The sequence below is a fragment of the Pinus tabuliformis genome, chromosome J, assembly GCF_031772625.1.
Source record: "Pinus tabuliformis cultivar Carrire ecotype Pingquan chromosome J, CPIR1, whole genome shotgun sequence".
In the NCBI taxonomy this organism is placed as follows: Eukaryota; Viridiplantae; Streptophyta; class Pinopsida; order Pinales; family Pinaceae; genus Pinus; species Pinus tabuliformis.
Window position 1 is genome coordinate 104102781 of NC_142295.1, and position 11767 is coordinate 104114547.

The following is an 11767-nucleotide window of genomic DNA, read 5'->3' on the forward strand; positions in this document are numbered from 1 at the left end:
TAGAAAATGTATAGCTTCAACCTCTCCTCCTTCTGGCCCAATGCCTGTATTTATAGTGCTCAAGAGGAGGTTAATCAGGTCCACCATCAATGGGATAATCCCCTCTTTGGGTGGGATAGCTCCCTTATTGATGGGATAAGTTCCTCTTTGGTAGGAGTGCATGAACCATCTGGAGGCGCTCAATACACGTCGAACAACCTTCTAGAATGCTCTAGAAATGACCACAAGTAACTTTTTAAAGGTGAAACTTGCGCATTCTAACCTTTACAGGGGGACGCACCTGCCCCTTTACATACAGAGCGTCCAAAGACGCAGTTTTTGTGAACATTGGGAGCGTCCCCGCAGGTAAGGTTGAGAGAACCTACGTCCCCAGAGATAAATACATTTATACAAGACTTTCTCTCTTTTTTGGAGTTTGACATGGAGAGCAGAGGCATAAGACTTGCCTAAGAGGGTAGCATGACTGTTGATTGAGCCATACTAACTGTAAATAGTCATGGTGACATTTTTTAGTGTAACATGAGGTATTCAAAATGATGCAAAAAGAAGATGAGAACTTGGAGGATTTACTTGAAAGATTTCAACACAACTTAAAGAGAGCGAAAATGAGTAATATAGACGAGGAAACCTTGAAATCCCTTCTATTGAAAGCCATTAGAGATGAATGGATAGATATTTTAAACATGATGGGGAAGGGAGACATTTCTCAACTCCCACTTCGTGACATAGCAGAACTATGTGTCCATCTCTCAAGGGGAAAATCTAAAACTGGAAAAGGGAAAACAAATCTGCAACTGGATCAGTAAGTAGAGCAGAGATTGGAAATATGCTTGATGAGTTCAAAACTGATATTCTAGGGAGCCTTAGTGAACAACTAGACACCCTTAAAATTCAAAACAAGCAGAAAGCAGAAGCTGATGCATTGGCCATCTTTTTCCCAAAATGTAGAAAGGAACATGCTCTAAGGGAATGCCCCTTGGATGCAAAAGTTGTAGAAACATGCATGATTTGCTCAGAAATTCATGAGACCAAGGATTATACTTCAATTCCTGGGCTCAAATTTGTCTTTCAGAAAGCTCCAAATTCAGTAGAATCCCTTTGTTTTGTTTTAAGAAGACCTTGGCAAGGGCAACAAAATCAAGGATTTAACAATCCTATGAATTTTCAGCTTCTGCCAAATTGGAATTCTTGGCAACAACCTTGGCCCCAACCTCAAAATCCATACCAATCATGGGCACAAGAGATGAAAAATCCTTATGGGAGATTTGCTCAATTTTATCAATATCCTCCATCTTTTCAAAATCAACAAAATCCACAACTTCCAAATCAAAACCCACAAATTTCATTGCCATTTCCACAACAACAACCTTCTCAACAAAATCCAAATTATCAACTCTTGCTTCCATTTCAACAAAAGACAAATCAACTACCAGCCCAGCCATTACCAAATCCCAACAAAAAAAATCCTCAGAATGCTTAAATGGTAGAAGGACAACAATTTCCTACCTATATGATTGTTCCTCTTAATGATGTTCAACTCAGATCTAGTAGAGTTTTAGAGAAACCTTCTATAGATGTTCAAAGCAAGATGCCTCTAAGGAGGATTCTCTTAAAATCAATAAAGGTTCTGAGGAAGCATCTCTTCAAAACTCAATCATTCAAAAAGAAAAAGAAAAAGAGTCAACCCCCACAACTCCTATAGTTGAGCAACCTACATCTTCATCCATGCCTCCTTTCCCTGAAAGATTACAAATTGACAAAGGGGTGGAAAAACAAATCTTTTTGCCTAACTATGATTTTCTAGATGAATTGAAGAATGTCTGTATCAAGATTCCCTTGCTACAAGCCATTAGAGAGATTCCTATTCTAGCAAAAACAATAAAGGAGTTGAGTCTCAAAAGACCAGGTAGGAAACCAAGAGATACAAAAAGAATCCACTTGGTAGGAAAAATTGCAGATATCATGATGGGAAAAATTACCATGCAGAAATATGTGGATCCAGGTAGTCCAATTGTCAAGACACATATACATGGGATAGAAATTCCAAATACTTTGATTGACTTAGGGGTTGCTATAAACATTATGAGTAGACAGACTATGGAACAATTTAAACTTCCTAATCTTCTTTTTACACCCACCTTACTGCAACTTGCATATAGATCAATAATCAAACCAGATGGTGTATTAGAAGATATTTCATTCTCTTTAGATTATTGGGAATATCCAGTAGACTTCATGATTTTGACTCCCAAGAGTAATTTAGGAGGGCACCCACTCATCTTAGGAAGACCTTGGATAGCCACAACTGATGCTTTTATTAGTTGTAGATATGGGGATATGTACATTTCTGATGGTAGCTCAACAAATAAATTCAATTTGTATCCTCCAGCAAAAGCAATTATAGAAGTAGGAGACAATGAATGGGTCAATGATGAAGATATTATACAACCTGTCTTTACTATCTCTAAAATTAGTGAAGATAGTCAAATTTTGAACACATTAGAAAATTTTGAAACATCTTCAGAATATGACCACACACAATTTCAGTTAGATTCTGATATTGAATATTTATCATCAAGGAAAATGTATCTTTACTCTATGGAAGAGTTTGGTAGTTCTACCATTGAAATTTTTCAAGGTAAAAAACTAAATATCAACAAAAATTTGGAAAAGTCACAACAGGAAGGGCTAACCAAAATCTTGCAAAAACACTCTGCTGCATTTGCGTGGGAGTATACTGATATGAAAGGTATTGACCCTAAGACTTGCATCCATCATATCTATATCGAGGAAAACAGTAGACCAATCAGACAACCTTAGAGAAGGATGAGTCCAAATCTTAGGGAGATTGTGAAAGAAGAACTCCAAAAACTACTCAATGTAAACTTCATTTACCCAATTTCAGATAGATGATGGGTTTCTCCTTTGGTTATGGTACCCAAAAAGAATGGTAAATGGAGAGTGTGCATTGATTACCGGGAATTGAATAAAGCAACTTTGAGGGATCACTTTCCTTTACCCTTTATCGATCAAGTATTAGATACATTAGCAGGCAAAAAGTACTTTTCATATTTGGATGGTTTTAGTGGTTATAATCAAATTCAGGTAGCACCTGAGGATCAGGATAAGACCACATTTACTTGTCCATGGGGATTTTTTTCTTATCGAGTGCTTCCTTTTGGATTATGTAATGCACCCGCAACATTCCAAAGAGCAGTACTAGGAATTTTTTGTGATCTAATTCATGATTGTGTAGAGGTATATATGGATGATTTTACAGTTTATGGTACTTCATTTGAATAGGCATTAGAAAATTTGAAAAAAGTACTTATAAGATGTAAAGAAACAAACCTTTCATTAAGCCATGAAAAATGCTTTATGATGTTTACTGAAGGTATTGTTTTAAGACATCATATTTTATGGGATGGGATTAAAGTTGATAGATCAAAAGTTGAAGTCATCTCCAAGTTACCTATTCCAAATTGTCAAAAAGATGTTAGAAGTTTTCTGGGATTTACTAGATATTATAGAAGATTTATAGAAAACTTCACCAAAATAGCATATCCACTCTTTAAACTACTTACAAAAGACTGTGAATTCAAATGGGGTCCTGATTGCCAATCATCATTTGAAACTTTGAAAACAAGAATATCTGAAATGCCTATCTTGAGAGGACCAAATTGGAAACTTCCTTTCCATATTTCTACAGATGCTATAGATACAGCTCTAGGCGTTGTGTTGGGACAAAAATATATTTCCTTATGCCTATTATTATACCAGTAAAAATTTAACTCCCACTGAGTTGAATTATACTGTGACTGAAAAAGAGTTCTTATATGTTGTTCCTACAATCAATAAGTTCAGACATTATATAACAGGCTATGAAACTTTTATTCATACTGATCATTCTGCAATTAGATATCTAAATAACAAACCCATTTTTAATGGCAGAGTTACAAGGTGGCTCCTACTTTTACAAGAATTCAATATTATTGTGTTAGATAGACCAAGGAAACAAAACACAGTAGCTGATTTCTTGTCTAGAATTCAGAATACTAAAGAAGATTCTCCTATAGAGGACAAGTTTCCTGATGAATATTTATTTGCAGTAACTAATAAGACTCCTTGGTATGCATATATAGCTAACTATTTGGTTATGGGGAAACTACCTCCACATTTATTTCCTAGTGAAAGAAGAAAGATTATTCAAGAGAGTTCAAAATATTCATGGATTTCTAACGAATTGTTTAAAACAGGGCCAGATATTGTGATCAGAATATGTGTTAGGGAAGATGAAATGCCTAATATTCTCAAAGCATATCATGATTAACCATGCGGCGGACACTTTGCTAACAAAAGGACAACCTATAAAATCCTCTCTTTAGGATATTATTGGTCGTCCCTCTCCAAAGATGCAAAACAATATGTCAAAAGATGTGACAGCTGCCAAAGAGTAGGGAAACCTACCCTCTCAAATGAGATTCCATTACAACCACAGGTACTCATCAAACTCTTTGAAAAATGGGCTTTAGACTTTATTGGATGTATTAATCCACCATCTAAATAGAGAAAGTATATATTGATATGTACTGATTATGTCACTAAATGGGTAGAAGCTAAAGCATTATTTTCTGCTACTGAGCACTCATTTGTTAGTTTTCTTTATGAGGATATTTTTACTCGCATTGTTGTTCCAAGAGAAATTGTGACAGATCAGGGAGGTCAATTCACATCCAAACTAGTGGAGAAGCTGATGGAAGAGTACAAGGTCAAGCATAGAAAATCTACTCCTTACCATCCACAAGAAAATGGTCAAGTGGAGTCCACAAACAAAGTTATTGAAGGCATCATTACCAAGACTGTTCATCCACACAAAAGAGATTGGGAAGAAAGGCTTCCTGAATCCTTATGGGTCTACAGAACTACATGGAGGATACAACAGGACATTCTCCCTATGAACTTGTTTATGGGAAAGAAGTTCTGCTCCCCATTGAGTTCCAAGTTAAAACCTTCAAGATAGTAGTTCAATTGGGAATGGATCTATCAGAAGCCCAAAAGCATAGAATGGAGCAATTGAATGAACTAGATGAGATCAGACAAGAAGCAATCCTAAGAACTAATCTAGTTCAATATCAAAGAGCTAAGTGGCATGACAAATACATCAAGGAGAAAAAGTTTCAAGAAGGAGATTGGGCATTGCTATTTGATTCCAAGTTCAAAGATTTCAAAGGTACATTTCAGACTCATTAGCTTGGGCCATATGAGATTGACAAAGTCTTTAGCAATGGAGCAATAAGAATCAAAACCATTGATGAGTATCAAACTCCTCTTGTTGTGAATGGTCACAGATTAAAAATCTATCATAAGCCAATCTCAAAGGAGGAATTTGTCAAAATCTTTCAAGATAATTTTGTAATAAGGCTGGTGAAGAAGAATCCTTCTTCTCCACCAGCCTAGTCTTTGTTATTTTCATTGTTTCTTAAAAAAAAAAAAATGTATAAGCCTGAAAACCAATCATTGATTGGCAGTCTTATACAGAAAATACAGGGTGAAAATCAAAAACCTCTGATGCCCTATTTTTTCCAAAAAAAAAAATTCCCTCTCATTTCATTCATAGTTATTCCATTTCATGTCACTTCACTTCACTTCACTTCATTTCATTCCATTTCATCATCACATTCCGCCAATAAAAGCCCTTTCATGACCAGTTTTCATATATCATTCATTCAGTCATCATTCATTTCGATCCATCTCCATTCAGTCATATGTTCATTGTGTCAGTTTCCACAGCTGAATACTGTTTCCGCAACTGATTGTTGATTCCGCAGCTAATACTCTGTTACTCAGCACTGACAGTCAGATGTTAGCCAAATAATGATGAGAACCAAATGCAGGTATGGGAGAGGAAAATATTTTGAAGATGTTAAGCACCTAAAGCACCAACAGGAAGCAGCCAATCAAAGGTCAGTGGACGGAAGTGGTAAGATTCTAAGGTATGAGCAAAATTCATTTCAAATAGCATTTTAAAGCACATTCTATATAGTTGTGAAACCACCGGCTCCATTATGTGTAATGATTCGCATTGATAGCTTTCATAACTTCTCCATGACCTTTGCATAATTCCACCACGAACTCCGCATCAATTTCTAACGGCCTCATGATCCGCCTCCGAATTTAACTCGTGCTTAATTGTACGTTGGCATTCCACCTGTTGAACCGGGTAATTATGAGGACGTAATCTATTTGACCACGGCTCTTTCTTGCCGCACAAATCCGCAGTCATTTTGTGAGCATGCTAACGTCTATTCCGTAGCCTTTTAATTCAAAGTTCTGCTAGACTCACTCTATTTCCATACTATCCCATTGAAGTTGTGTTTGTTATTACTGGCCTGTTTATATAAGCCTCCGCTTCGTGAACTCATTTTCACTACATGTTCTGTGTTCTTTCATTTACAACTATTGGTTTTTCTCCACAATCCTTCTCCATCTTCCACTCACACAACCGTTTCACCTCCGTCAATCCATTACTTACAGTCCATCACTCACAAACGTATTTTTAAGGCAGGAGGAAGGAATGGGCCTTCTGGTAAGAACAGAGTCGGACGGGCCTAAATTCATGGAGGGTTATCCACAGTTGAAAAGCATATTAAGGAAGGCACGGTGGCTACAATTTATCCAAAAATTCAGAGGTCACAATAAAAAATTCATGAAGACATTTTCAAGGTCTTTTAACAGCGTGGAAGTTGAGGTTGGAGATCTTAAATTTTCAGACACAGAGGCATCCATTACAGCAGCAACGGAGCTCCCACATGAGGGGGAATGGTGGTTCAAAAACAAAGACTTTGATGAGAGGGCCTGGAGGATTATTTTGCGCAACCTAGGTATCGATATAAGCGTTTTCAAACATGGAATCCCTGTTTCTACTCTAGAGGAAAAGTGGACTAATTTATTATTGATAATCTAGAAGTTTACTACATGTGAAGGACGGTTTGGGTCCATGTACATGTACCACATCAGGTTACTAATGAATTTTCTAGAAAATCAAACCATCAATTTGCCTTATTTCCTGTTGAGTAGCCTGAAAAAGATGTCCATAACTGTACAAAAGAATCTGGATGACGTAGAGCCTCACCTTTACCATCACGGCCTTGTTAAAATTTTGATTGAAAAACAGTTGAAGGAAAGAAAGGACACTTGGGAACAGTTCTTGATTAGAAACTTCTTTCAGGACCCACCTGAAACACCTAAAAGTAGCTTAGCAAGGAAAAGTAGGAGAAGGAAAACAAGTGTGAACATTCAGGATACTCCTACTAACATAGCTAAAGAAACTAGTAAGGAAGAGAAGCTGTCTGAAAGTAGGAAAGAAAGAACTGAGGTTAGGAAGCAAAGGAAACTAAAGGGGAAAAGAAATATTGAAGCTGCCTATCAAACCCTAGAACCTTCCTCATAAGAGGATCAAATACTTTCTGAAAGACTAATCTATCTTAAGGAACAATCAACTACAACGAAGGGTAAAGGGAAAGAAAAACAGAGTGTAGAGAAAGGAGACACTAGCTCACAGAATCTAAGGAGGAGCTCCAGACTTAAAGGTAAACTGAAGAAAGTACAAACTAAAGGGGCCCACTTCATAGACTTAGGAGGGGAAACACCAGAACAGTCTCCAGCAATCCCTCCTGGCCATAGCCCACAACATTCTCCTTTTTCTCAACCAGATTTTGAGATCAGTCCTTCTCAACCAGATTTTGGGGTCAGTCCAAGAAAGGCTACACCTGAAATAGATCCAACCCAACAAGAAATGTATGATTTTATTGAATCATTGGAGAAGACTGCAATAGATCAAGGCACTTCATCTACTCAGCCTAATACAGCCCAAGAAGTTTTAATCCAATCACTAAAACAGGAAGTTTTTGAACTGGAAGTCCTGAATAGACACATCAAAAGAGAAAATGAAACATTGAAAGAACAGAGCAGGTTGGATAAAATTATCCACGACAACACCATGTTGCATCTTGGGCTGTGGCAGAAGAAAAATAGGAAATTGAAGAAAAAGAGCAGGAGGTTGAGCAGAGCTCTTATCAACCTCAAATACAGGTGCCTAATGAGGAAGCCTAGGATGACAGTGGTACCAAGGAAGAAGAAAAGAAGGTTGGATGTATTAGCAGAGGTCTCAGAACAAATGAACTGAAGGGAGGATGGTCACAGTTTTGGTTGCATGAGGACATGCAACACCTTCACAGTGGGGGTATGTTGAGCCCTAAAACTACCTCTCTTCTACATACTTTCCTAGACCTTTTTCCCCTCACCAGTGCCTCATAAGCTATCAAAGATCATTACATATTGATTCTAAGAGTGCATTTAAGTGGTTTTATAACTATATTTTTGTGTTTTCTATTTGACTTAGATTTTTCTCATCAGCCATGGAATGTAGCCACTTTCCGCAGTTGACTTGAGATTCCGCAATTGTTTTTATTGATCTATAGGTTACAGGTGTTGGCAAGTAAAATGAGGCACGTGGGTAGTTCAGGAATGATCTGGACATGGACTAGGTCCTATCTGTTCAGCCAAATTTGTAAAGGAAAGCCTTGGTCAAATGACAGTCAAACAAGGAGTCCTACAGCAAACAGGTCTCTGTTTTCAGCACGTGAAAGGTCTAAGACCGTTCCTAGATCCGTGGATCCATTTTGACAACTGTAGACTATCTCCATGACGCAAATCCAACATCCAACTTCTGTAGATTGAATGATCATGGCAACCAAGACGTTAAGCTCACGGGTTCTGTCTTTTTACATGTCCTCTACTGAGGGTTTTTCATAGAAAAAACAGTTATGTAATTTCCTCTATAAATAACGCATTTGCAAACACATGTAGCTAGTTTTTGGAGATAGTCTTGCTATAGTTTATATATTGTTGCCATAACATTAGTTCTGCTGTTGTAACGAGAGGATACTTCCTCTGTTTTGCAATATAAAGACTCTGTTTCTTATGACTGTGTGAGCGTAATTTCGGATTGACAGTGCGTTAACCAAGGCCGTGCAGAGGGCCCCTGTTGGTTGAGGTCTTGTTTCTTTATTTTTGGAAAGTCTTCATGTATTGTCTTCTTATTTTCATCATAGATATTTCATAGCTTGTCCACCTATATATATATTTCATAATTCATTTATGGTGTGAATGTTTCATCCCTGTACGTGATTTTCCAACATTGTATATTTTTGTTAACACTGATCAGTGTGTTTTAGGATAGGTTATGCTTGAGCACTTTCATATAATTTTTGCAATAAATAGTGACATGAGATTGGCCTCTCTGCTGACTTTGTTTTTTTTAGCTTTTCAATTTCGGTTATGCTTTGATTTCAGTCTTATTCATTTGTTGTTGTTAGTTAATTTAGATATCAAATTCTTCATGTCATTTAACGTTATCTCCAGAGCCATGGCTTAACCCCGAAAAGCTACTTGGTGAGCTATCGGATTATGAGTGAAGTGATTTGATTTTACTTTAATTTCTGCAATTAGATATCAGGTTCTTCATGTTATTTGACGTTATCTCCAGAGCCATGGCTTAACCCTAAAAAGCTACTTGGCGAGCTATCCGATTATAAGCGGAGTGACTTGATTTTATTTTCATTTGCAAGTAGGTAATTTAGATATCAGTTCTTCATGTTATTTGACATTATCTCTGAAGCGATGGCTTAACCCCGAAAAGCTACTTGGCGAGCTATCGGATTATAAGTGAAGTCAATTGATCTTACTTTCATTAGTCTGCAATTTTTTGTTTGTTTGAGTGCAATAGTTTAACTTTTATTTCTGTATTTAGATGAGCAGTAGAGACAGTGATTTCATGATCAGTAGTTCATCAATTGTTTGATTTGAATAGCTGCACATTTACATTCCTGTTCAAGTACTAATTTCATCACTAATATGTTTTGAGATCATTTGAAGTGTTAAGCTCTAGAAGTTATCATAAGGGACATAAAACCTTGTCTTAAATCTATATCCATACTTGCCTTCTAAAGTATTCTTAAAACTTAGGAATAGAATTTCCATTCGCATTAGGAGACAAACAAAGACAAAACCCCAAAACAAAATAAAATTGAAAACAATAAAAAGTAAGAAAGAGGTTGTCTTGCACATATAGTGTGCCACACTTCATCAGTGTACGACTCCCGGATTGATAACTAATGTAGCAATTTAGGACATACTAAATTGACTAAACAAGAGTTTGGAATATTTTCTTTTTATGGTCAATTCCTTGGAGCATTGTATTGGCTGGAAATGTATGAGATTTCCTCTTATGGACCATTGGCCCACCATTAGCTATCATGAAACCTTTCCTCGTAATCATCACCCACTCTCCCACAACTTAACTCTTCCACCTTTTCAACTCATTCCTCTTTGACGTGATGGTTCCCTGTGTCAAGCTGATTAGGAGTTCATGTTTCATTTTCGAGTTGAGGGTGGCCAAGTTAACTGGCCATCTCCAGCTTATAAAATTGACTTTTTCATTTTCCTACACTTTTGATATATCATACTTAGGGAAGAACTCGGATAAGGCACCATACTTATGATTTCCTTTGCTTGGTTGTTGCATGCTAGAGAATGGCTTTGCTGAGCTTCTTTTTGTTTAGGTAAGTTCTTTTCCTTTAATCAATTTTTTATATTTCTTGTTGTTGATGTGGTTTTCCTCTTTGTTGTTGCGTGAAAATTCTTGACCTTGTTGTTGCTGCTGAGCTCTGGATGGGAATCATAGTGTTTGCGGGGATGTTGGAGCTCCTTTCTTGCCTTGGTGCTAAAGGAGAGTGCAAGGAGAGCTTCTGCTATGAGAGCACAGGCTGATACAGGGTTTCCTATAGTTACTACAGGAAACCTGTAGCTACCTTTTTCATCATCTTTTTGTGCTTTTTTTTTCACTTGGAAGAGGAATAGGTGGTGATGTAGGAGTGGAAGGGGTGGAAATGGGGGAGATGGAGTGGTAGGTGAGTGAGGAAAATGATGGTATGGCCCTTGCATTTTTCTATTTTTTTTGTATTTTTATATATATATATATATATATATATATATATATATATATATATATATATATATATATATATATATATATATATATTCGAGTGGTTTTTGATGGATACAGAGGGTGGAATGGTCATGAGTTGGTGTTGGGTGAGAGGTGGTGAGGTGTATAGTCCCCTCTTTCAATCCATAACAGGCATGCATCATCATTTCCCAATTGGAATTCCATTCCTATCAAGTTTCAGGGCATCCTGTAGTACTACAGGAAACTCCTATAATACCTACATGAAACACTGTAGAAGTCAGAATATTGCCTGCTAACTAGTTGTTGATGCCTGGAAGTGAGGATGGATGATGGAGACATGGTAGGCATGGGATATATGAAGTGAATGATGGAAGACTGGGGTTTTGCTTGGCTTTCTTTCCTCTGAAATTTGTGTCCTCTGTTTCCTTTAAAAAACTGCAAAAATCACATAATTTTGTTTGTGGGCAAGCTTGAAGTCCCTCCCATGTTATTTTTTTTCTCTTTTTCTCTTTTTTTTTTAAAGGAACATAGGTCACCTCAAAGGAGGTTTTCAACCTGTCTACCTGCCATAGGCGCCTCAAGGGAGGTTTTCACCTAGGGATATTTTTTTTTCTTTTCTTTTTTTTTTCACTCTTGGGTTGTTGTTGGCTTAAGGGAGCCTGACCCAAGTTCATAGTTATTCACGCCAACAAGAAAATCCCTAACCACAGGCCCTTTTGGTAACAACTTGTGTAGCGC